This window comes from Arachis ipaensis, chromosome B04 (assembly GCF_000816755.2).
Source record: "Arachis ipaensis cultivar K30076 chromosome B04, Araip1.1, whole genome shotgun sequence".
NCBI classification, from domain to species: domain Eukaryota; kingdom Viridiplantae; phylum Streptophyta; class Magnoliopsida; order Fabales; family Fabaceae; genus Arachis; species Arachis ipaensis.
Window position 1 is genome coordinate 69,954,146 of NC_029788.2, and position 8,021 is coordinate 69,962,166.

General features: G+C 36.9%; 1 long non-coding RNA gene across 1 annotated transcript in view; it reads left to right on the forward strand.

Annotated features, from left to right (window-relative positions):
• The window catches only part of LOC110270666, a 23,463-nt gene extending 17,654 nt beyond the window's left edge, over positions 1 to 5,809 (forward strand). Inside the window, exon 2 of the long non-coding RNA XR_002360307.1 lies at positions 5,733 to 5,809. This is a non-coding gene — a long non-coding RNA (uncharacterized LOC110270666). The remainder of the gene's footprint in view (positions 1 to 5,732) is intronic.

Below are 8,021 nucleotides of genomic sequence, written 5' to 3' on the forward strand. Positions count from 1 at the left end.
TTATTTGTCGCTTTGGATCACCACGAGCAATCGTGAGCGATCAAGGCACTCATTTTTGTAACAGGAGACTAACAGGATTAATGAAGAAGCATGGGATAATTCATAAGGTTGCAACAGCCTACCATCCTCAGACTAATGGGCAAGCCGAGGTGTCAAACAGAGAGATAAAGCGTATCTTACAGAAGATAGTCAAACCTCATAGAAGAGACTGGAGCATCAGGCTACAAGATGCACTCTGGGCATACAGAACAGCATACAAAATACCCATTGGGATGAGTCCTTTCCGCTTAGTTTAGGGAAAAGCTTGTCATCTCCCTGTTGAAGTAGAGCACAAAGCCTTTTGGGCAGTAAAGGAGTGCAACATGGGAATTGAGAAAGCTGGAGCTGAAAGGAAGTTGCAACTGCAAGAACTGGAAAGCCTTCACCTAGAAGCTTATGAGAACTCAAGACTATACAAGGAGAAGATGAAGGCTGTACATGATCAGCACATCAAGAGAAAAGAGTTCCAACCTGGGGATTTAGTCTTCCTTTACAAATCTCGACTGAGACTCATGTCAGGCAAGTTGAGATCAAGATGGGAAGGTCCATACAGAGTAGAGAAGGCCGAACCGTACGAAGTTTTTCACCTAAGTCATCCTTCAAGCTCTGAACTTATCAAAGTTAATGGACAACGTTTAAAGTTGTACCATGGAGAGAGGATGAAGAAAAACAAGGAGCTCGAGATCTTCCTCTTGGAAGATCCCCACATAGCCAAAGACTGAGCTAGTGGAGCGTCCAACTTACGGACGTTAAAGCAAAGTGCTAGGTGGGAGACAACCCACCATGGTATGATCGTTCTTTTTTTTATTCTTTGTTTTCCTATTCCATAACTCTTCTCTTTATTAGTACATTTCGTGCATCTGCATTTACATACTTTTATTTAAAAAAAAAAAATTTCACGATGCGACCGCATCATTGACGCGTCCGCGTCGCAGGTGATTGGAGAAAATAATAAAAAGATCAGAGAGTCATGCGAGAGCGTGGCTAGAGGCGTGCCCGTGGCACAAATTTCCCCACGCGACCGCATCGCTGATGCGTCCGCGTCGGGTGGGAACATTGGCCTCCCACGCGACCGCGTCACTCACGCGGCCGCGTACCCTGGAATTCGACGTGAAAAGGGTGCACGACCGAAAGTTGTGCTAGAGTGGTGTTGGATTGGCGCTGAACGCACAATTCTTTCCATGCGGACGCATGGCTCACGCGTCCGCGTCATATCCTTCTAATGGCCTCTCACGCGATCGCATGCCCCACGCGATCGCGTCACCCAACATTTGGTGCAATAAGAGTATGAACAGAGAGTTGTGCAAGTGCGAGGCTGCCCTCGCGCCAGTAGCATAAAACGGGTCACGCGACCGCGTGACCGACGCGACCGCGTGACCGACGCGACCGCGTCAATTAGTATAAGTGCAAGTCGTGTGACCGCGTGCCCCACGCAACTGCGTCGCTTGCGCCACACAGCTTCCCTAATTTGCCAATTATCTTATCTTTCTTTTCCCCAAATCCTATTTTCTCTTTTCCCTCCTTATTTCTTCCTTCTTCCTTCTTCCTTCTTTCTCACTTTCTACCCTCTCTCTCTCTCACCCCCATTAACAAGGTTTTCTTTTCTTCTTCCCCCCTTACTTTTTCTATTATTCTTCTTATTTTTATATGTTACTTTCTTTTCTTTTCTTTTTACTTTCATTATCCATATTTTCTTTTTCTTTCTTTTTCCTTTTTACTTGGTGTTGGAAATTTATTTGAGTCATTATTTCTCATTATATGCTTGTGGATTATTGTAAAATTGTTTGACAATTATATATTACTTTTTTTAAAGAGTTGCTTGCATGTTCACTTTAATACTTTCTATACCTTATTTACCATGCATGCTATGTGTTTGTGAAAAAGCCTATATGGCATCATGCATTTTTCTACATTATTCTATTCTACTATTCAATGCTTGCTTTTTACAAATTCCCTTTACTATTGTATTAATTGAATTTAATTGTCAATACAAACGTGATGGCTAGTTTGTTACGAGTGATAACACATTCAACTAATTAAATGCTTGATCTATGCTACTCATGCCTTTGCCTGCATGCCAATAAACCCCTTGCATTTAATTATCCTCCAATACACTTGCTATATTTCCATTGATGAACTTTTTGCATGTAGTCATGACCATGTGTTAACAACATCCTCTTTACCGTGCATTATTTATCACTTATACAACCCTCTTCCTTGCTCTATCTCTTTGAATTTATGTTACTTTCTTTTTTTCCCTTTTCAGGATGGCCACCAAGAAAGGAAAAGAGAAAGCTACTCCCAAACCACCAGCAAGAAGAGGAACAAAAAGAGCATTAGTGGCAGAGCCCTCTTCAACTGCGGTTAAACCCTCAACAAAAAGAACTAAGAGGATTATAAAGGTTGATGATAAAGAAAAAGCCTTCCCAGCAAAGGACACTGCGCGATTTCCTAATCGCTACTGTGAGCAGATGTTTCCCATCCTGGCAGCAAGGAGTTACAACAACGAATACCTTCTTCTCCTCCCAAACCATATTGCTATCTTTGTTGAGCCGCAAATTGCACAAAGACAATGGAATTTCCTACAGAAACAGCCGAGGCAAGTCAATCTTTCTTGGGTAGTCGAGTTCTACTCCAACTTCTACCTGCCAACCCTGCAATCTGTCTTTGTCCGTCAAAAGCAAGTCCCCATTACAGAAGAGGCCATTCAAAAAGCTCTAGGTCTTCCCCCTGTTCCAGAAGGATTGGACACCTTTCAAGAAGCCATACTCAAGCGCCAGATGTACTAATTTGACTGGGACGCCATTCTCAAAGTTATCGCACTACCTGGCAGCCGTTGGATCTACGGATACCATCGTACCCGCCCTAAGGGAATATCGGCTTCAGTACTTACCTTGGAGGCTCGCGTATGGGCACAGATCATGTCCCTTTACGTCTTTCCGAGCACTCACGAGTCCTCCTTCACTGCGGACATGGCCGTTCTACTATGGTGCATCCTTACAGACCAACCTCTGAACCTACCAAGACACATCCGGAATGCCATGGGACACGTACAAATTGCGGACAACTTACCTTTTCCCGCCTTGGTCTCAGATCTTGTCTCAGCAACCAGAATTTCCTACATAGCTGGGGACACCAAAGCCATGCTCCCACGGGATGATCAGTATGTCCCTAACGGAAAATACATCAAACCTCCACCAGCCGCCACAAGCCATCCTACTGAATCGGTTGAAGATATTCCTTCTTCAACACCACAAGCACCTACAACAGACCAACTGCTCCATCAGATATTCGAAAGGTTGGATCGGTAGGAACACAAAGCTAAGATGAGAGAGCGCCGTAACAAGCGCGGATTCACATACCTCAAGGAGCTGATTATGGGAAAATTCAAAGACTCAGACACCCCGGACTCCACTTCCTTTACCAGCACAAGAAGCCATGATGGTCCCGACTGTGGAGATACTGCTACCAGCCCACCTTTGTTCCTGACAGATGGCACCGAGGACGATGCAAAGCCTTAAGTGTGGGGAGGTCGGTCAGTACCTGACTTCTGGAGATAATTTTTCTTCCCTAAACACCAATAAATTAGGATATTTAGTTAGTTTTTCTTTTGTAGAATATGATAAATTGCATAGTAATAGGTTAGTTGCATGCATGTTCTACTTGATTGAAAAGACAATAAGTTTTCCTCTGACCCTATTTTCGGAACAAAATTTCACTAACTTTAATTAAAACTCTTATGTTAAATTTGCTTAAAGTTGTATTTGGAACATGATTTTTGAGCTAAAAGAACACACAACCTGTGAGATTTGAGCCTTTATGCATGGTTACATTATTTGACCATAATTATTTTACTCTTGTGTGTTTACTTCTCTATGATTGTAATCTATATTTTCTTCCATCTTATATGTCCAATGTTTATAATATTTATATGTTTGCATATTTTTGAGGCCATTAATTGTTTAGCTCACTTATCCAAATTAAACCTACCCTTTCAATTACCTTTGTTAGCCACTTTGAGCCTTAAATCCCATTTGTTCTATATTTTACCACATTACTAGCCTTAAGCAGAAAAAAACAATTATATATCCCAAATTGAAACTTTGGTTAGCTTAAGATAGAATTGTGTGTGCTAATTAAGTATGGAAAATTGTGGGAACAAAAGATAATAAGGAAATGTGTCATGATAATATAATGGGAATTTGGATACCTACTCATGTGAAACTATAAGAATTGAAAATCTATGTGCATTGATAAGCTATGTTTATTTTATGTTTATGTTAAAAAAAAACCAAAAATATTCAATAAATAAATAAGGAGACAAAATTACCCCAATGCTAAGTTAAGAATTCAAAGATCAATGCTTGTATGATAAAATTAAAATAAAAAGTTGATACACGAGTATGGAATGTGAAAGGGAAATTCTGGGTAGCTAGGTATGAATTCTAAAGTTATAAAGAATATATAAAAATTGAGGAGATGACCAGCGAGAAGTGACGCAGCCGCATGGCTCACGCGACCGCGCGGATTGGAATAGCACAAGTGACGCGGAGGCGTGGACGACGCGCTCGCGTGGCAGGGCAAAACGCCGAATGACGCGGCCGCATGAATGACGCGATCGCGTGATGTGCGCGATCTGCATAATCTGTAGAATTTGCTGGGGGTGATTTTAGGCCCTGTTTTGACCCAATTTCGGCCCAAAAAAGTAGACTAGAGCCAGAGAACATGCAGAGACCGAGAAAAATATTCATTCTACACAATTTTTAGTTTTTAGATCTAGTTTTACTCCTCCTCTAGCTTTTCTCTGTACACATTCATAGTTCTTAGGATTTTATTTCTATTGCTCTTTGCATTGGGATATTGAGAAGAGTTATTTCCTCATCAAGACTTCGTCATTCTAGTTCGTTTTCTTTACTTAGCTCTTACTCTTCCATGTCCTTTAATTTACTCAATTTTACTATTGAATTATTTTTAGAATTTATTAATACAAGAATTACTTTTATTTTTAATTGATTTCTTTGATTTTTATTTATCATGTCTTTCTTTAATTCCCTTTCCTATGTTATGAATTCTACATTCACAATGAGCGAGTAGTCCCCTAACTTGATGGGGAGTTGATTGAAAGGAACCCTTGAGTTGGAATGCTCAAAAAGAAAAATTGTAATTGGGTTTATTGTTGGATTGCCCTCTAGTCACTGACACCAATCCCTCTTAATTGAGTGGGTTGGAACTTGTAAATAGAAGTAGCATTCCAACTTGTTTGACTTTCCCTTACCTAGTAAGGGATAACTAAACAGGACAACCTTCAATTGTCAATTAATCTTGAGAGTACTCCGACAAGAATAGGGCTTCCAGCTAATCTACTCCCAGTCAAGGCTTTTATTTAATTTACATAAATTCTCTAATTTAATTTTCTGTTATTCAATTCAAACCATTTTGAAATATCTGATTAATAAAATAGCACACCCTTCTGCTACTCGTTGGGAGACGACTTGGGATTCATTCTCCCAGTATATTAATTTTAATTTTTGTGACACCCTTCTAAATTGATAAGCGAATTTCTGGTTGGTTAAGAACTATACTAACGCATATCTTATAACAATTCTTGACTCGCCAATTTCCGTCACGTCAGTTAGTTTTCAGAAGTAGTCAATGAATTGATGTAGTTTGTTTGTGAAAAATTGAATGTATAGGTTCAAGTGTGAAGAGGTGAGGATTCAATCATGTTATATGTATGGTGCCAAATTGCCAATCAACACCACTACCATTCAAAAAAGCGGTGAAGAGATTATACATCATTTGGACCTGTAAAATTCTAAATAGTAGTAGTTATTATTCTAAGGAATAAGCTGCCAAAAGAACTAAAGTAGGAAAGTTGATACCTCCGTTTTCTTCATTTTCATTATGCTTGTAAATTTTGGGACTCGTAAGTACTAGCTCTATAATTTTACTGAGTATTCATACTTGTAAATGTCCTTGAAAATGTAAGGATAATGAAAAGGACAAGAATTTGTATGATAGTTTACTTTAAGCAAAACAAATTATTAGCATTGGAAGGGCATGTTTTTTCTATTATGGAAAGCTAAACGAAAATAAAAGGAAAGCAACATTCTTCATCTTTCATTATGCGAGAGAAAAAAAAAAGCACAGATAGTTCATCTCAAAACTATGGCATAGATGGCTCATCTAAAAAATATTGCAACATTCTTTTTTTTTTTATTATGTGTGCACATGTATTATCTAATAGTAATGATAATGAGATTAGTCATAAAGAAGCTACGTACTTGTTGAAGTTTAGAAAAGCTATACACAATCTTCCCTTTAATTGGTTCGACAACAATACTATTATGTGCAAATGAGTTGGTGTGGTTTGCTGTCAGAGAGGCGGATTTAAGGGAGGTCTAAGGTGGCCATGGTCCCCCATTTTTTTTTTAAAAAAATAGTATTATTAGTTTATTATTATTATATAATTAATATATATACATATATTAATTATAAATTAAATATATTTTAGTATATTACATATTAAAAAAATTTACATGTTAGTAACTTAATATGTACTAATTATAATGTGTATTATAATATATTAGTAGAAGTTGTTGACGACGTAAATCGTGGTTAACATACGTTCTTGTTATATGTTGGTGTGTGGGAAGCCTTTGTATTACTATTGGATAACCATGTTTCCTTCAACAGGTTATCAACATGGTGGCCTCCATGCTCAGCTTCGACAACATGTCTTCTAAGTGGTTCTTTCCAACCACCTTTGCAGTAAAACTATGTTTCCGTGTCAAAAAAAGGGCGCTAACCGTTTTTGTTTTTATGAGAAGCTATAAGTGAATATGTTATTAGAAAAATGGCTTAAAAAAGTGTAAGTTAATAATTAGAGTTGTGATAATATTTTCTTGTCAAGATGAAAGATAGTGATAACATAATTCACGTTTAATAACTAAAATAATAGTCTGATTATTTATGGAATAAGAATAAAAAACCAATAATTTAAGATTCGAAGAAACTATGTTGTGTAGTGATTTTTTATTTCTTATCCATGGTTAATTATATGGTGCTTGTAAATTGGTGTCCAATTATTGTGTAGTTTTTTTTTTAAGCAAAATTTAATTATTAAAAGTTAGTCTACGTTTATAATTTTTTTTAATTGAATATTAATTTTTCCTTTTTTCTTATGAAACTAGACATTGTTGCCTAAAAATTATTTGTCAATAGCAATCACCTTTATTCACTCGTAACATAGTGAGTACGGTACTCTTAGTAAAACCTGAGGCGATTAATTTGTGTTTGTGTCTCATGTAAAACTGTGTTTCCATGTCCAGCAAATTGTGCTAAGTCCTGTCAACCATAGCATTAACACTCTTAAATTCATCTGCACTAATTTCATGGGCTATGCGGATAAATTGCATCGGGTAACAATATATTTCTGCATTTTAATTGACAATGGTCCTCTGCCTTTAGTTTAGTGTTGTCTTAGACAAGTGGATAAACTCGCTTCTCATGTGCTTTGAACAATGTTGGTGTCTCGTAACTTATTTGCTTGATTTGTACAGATATATGTTCCAATGTACAGGGAGCAACACTGGTAAATAGGTTTAAAAAACAATAAAAGTTTATAAATATATAAATAATTGAAAAGTTATTGAAAAATATAGGTTTGAATTAATGTAAAAAATCAATAACTATAAAAAGAATTATTTTGACTCTTTTTATGACAACAGTAACAACTAAATAAACTTTTTAAACAATAAAAATTATTAAAACAAGATGAAAAACGAATTTTTAGCAGATTATATGATTGTATATGTTGAAAAAGAGAATGCTTCAAAATTTATTTCAAATGGTAAATTGATCATTTTAGTTATATGAACATTGCAGAACAAATTTAAAAATACCAAAATCCTAAAGTATGTAGTTGAATGTTGATTTTTATATAATATAATTATTAATTTTGACCTATATACTAATATTTT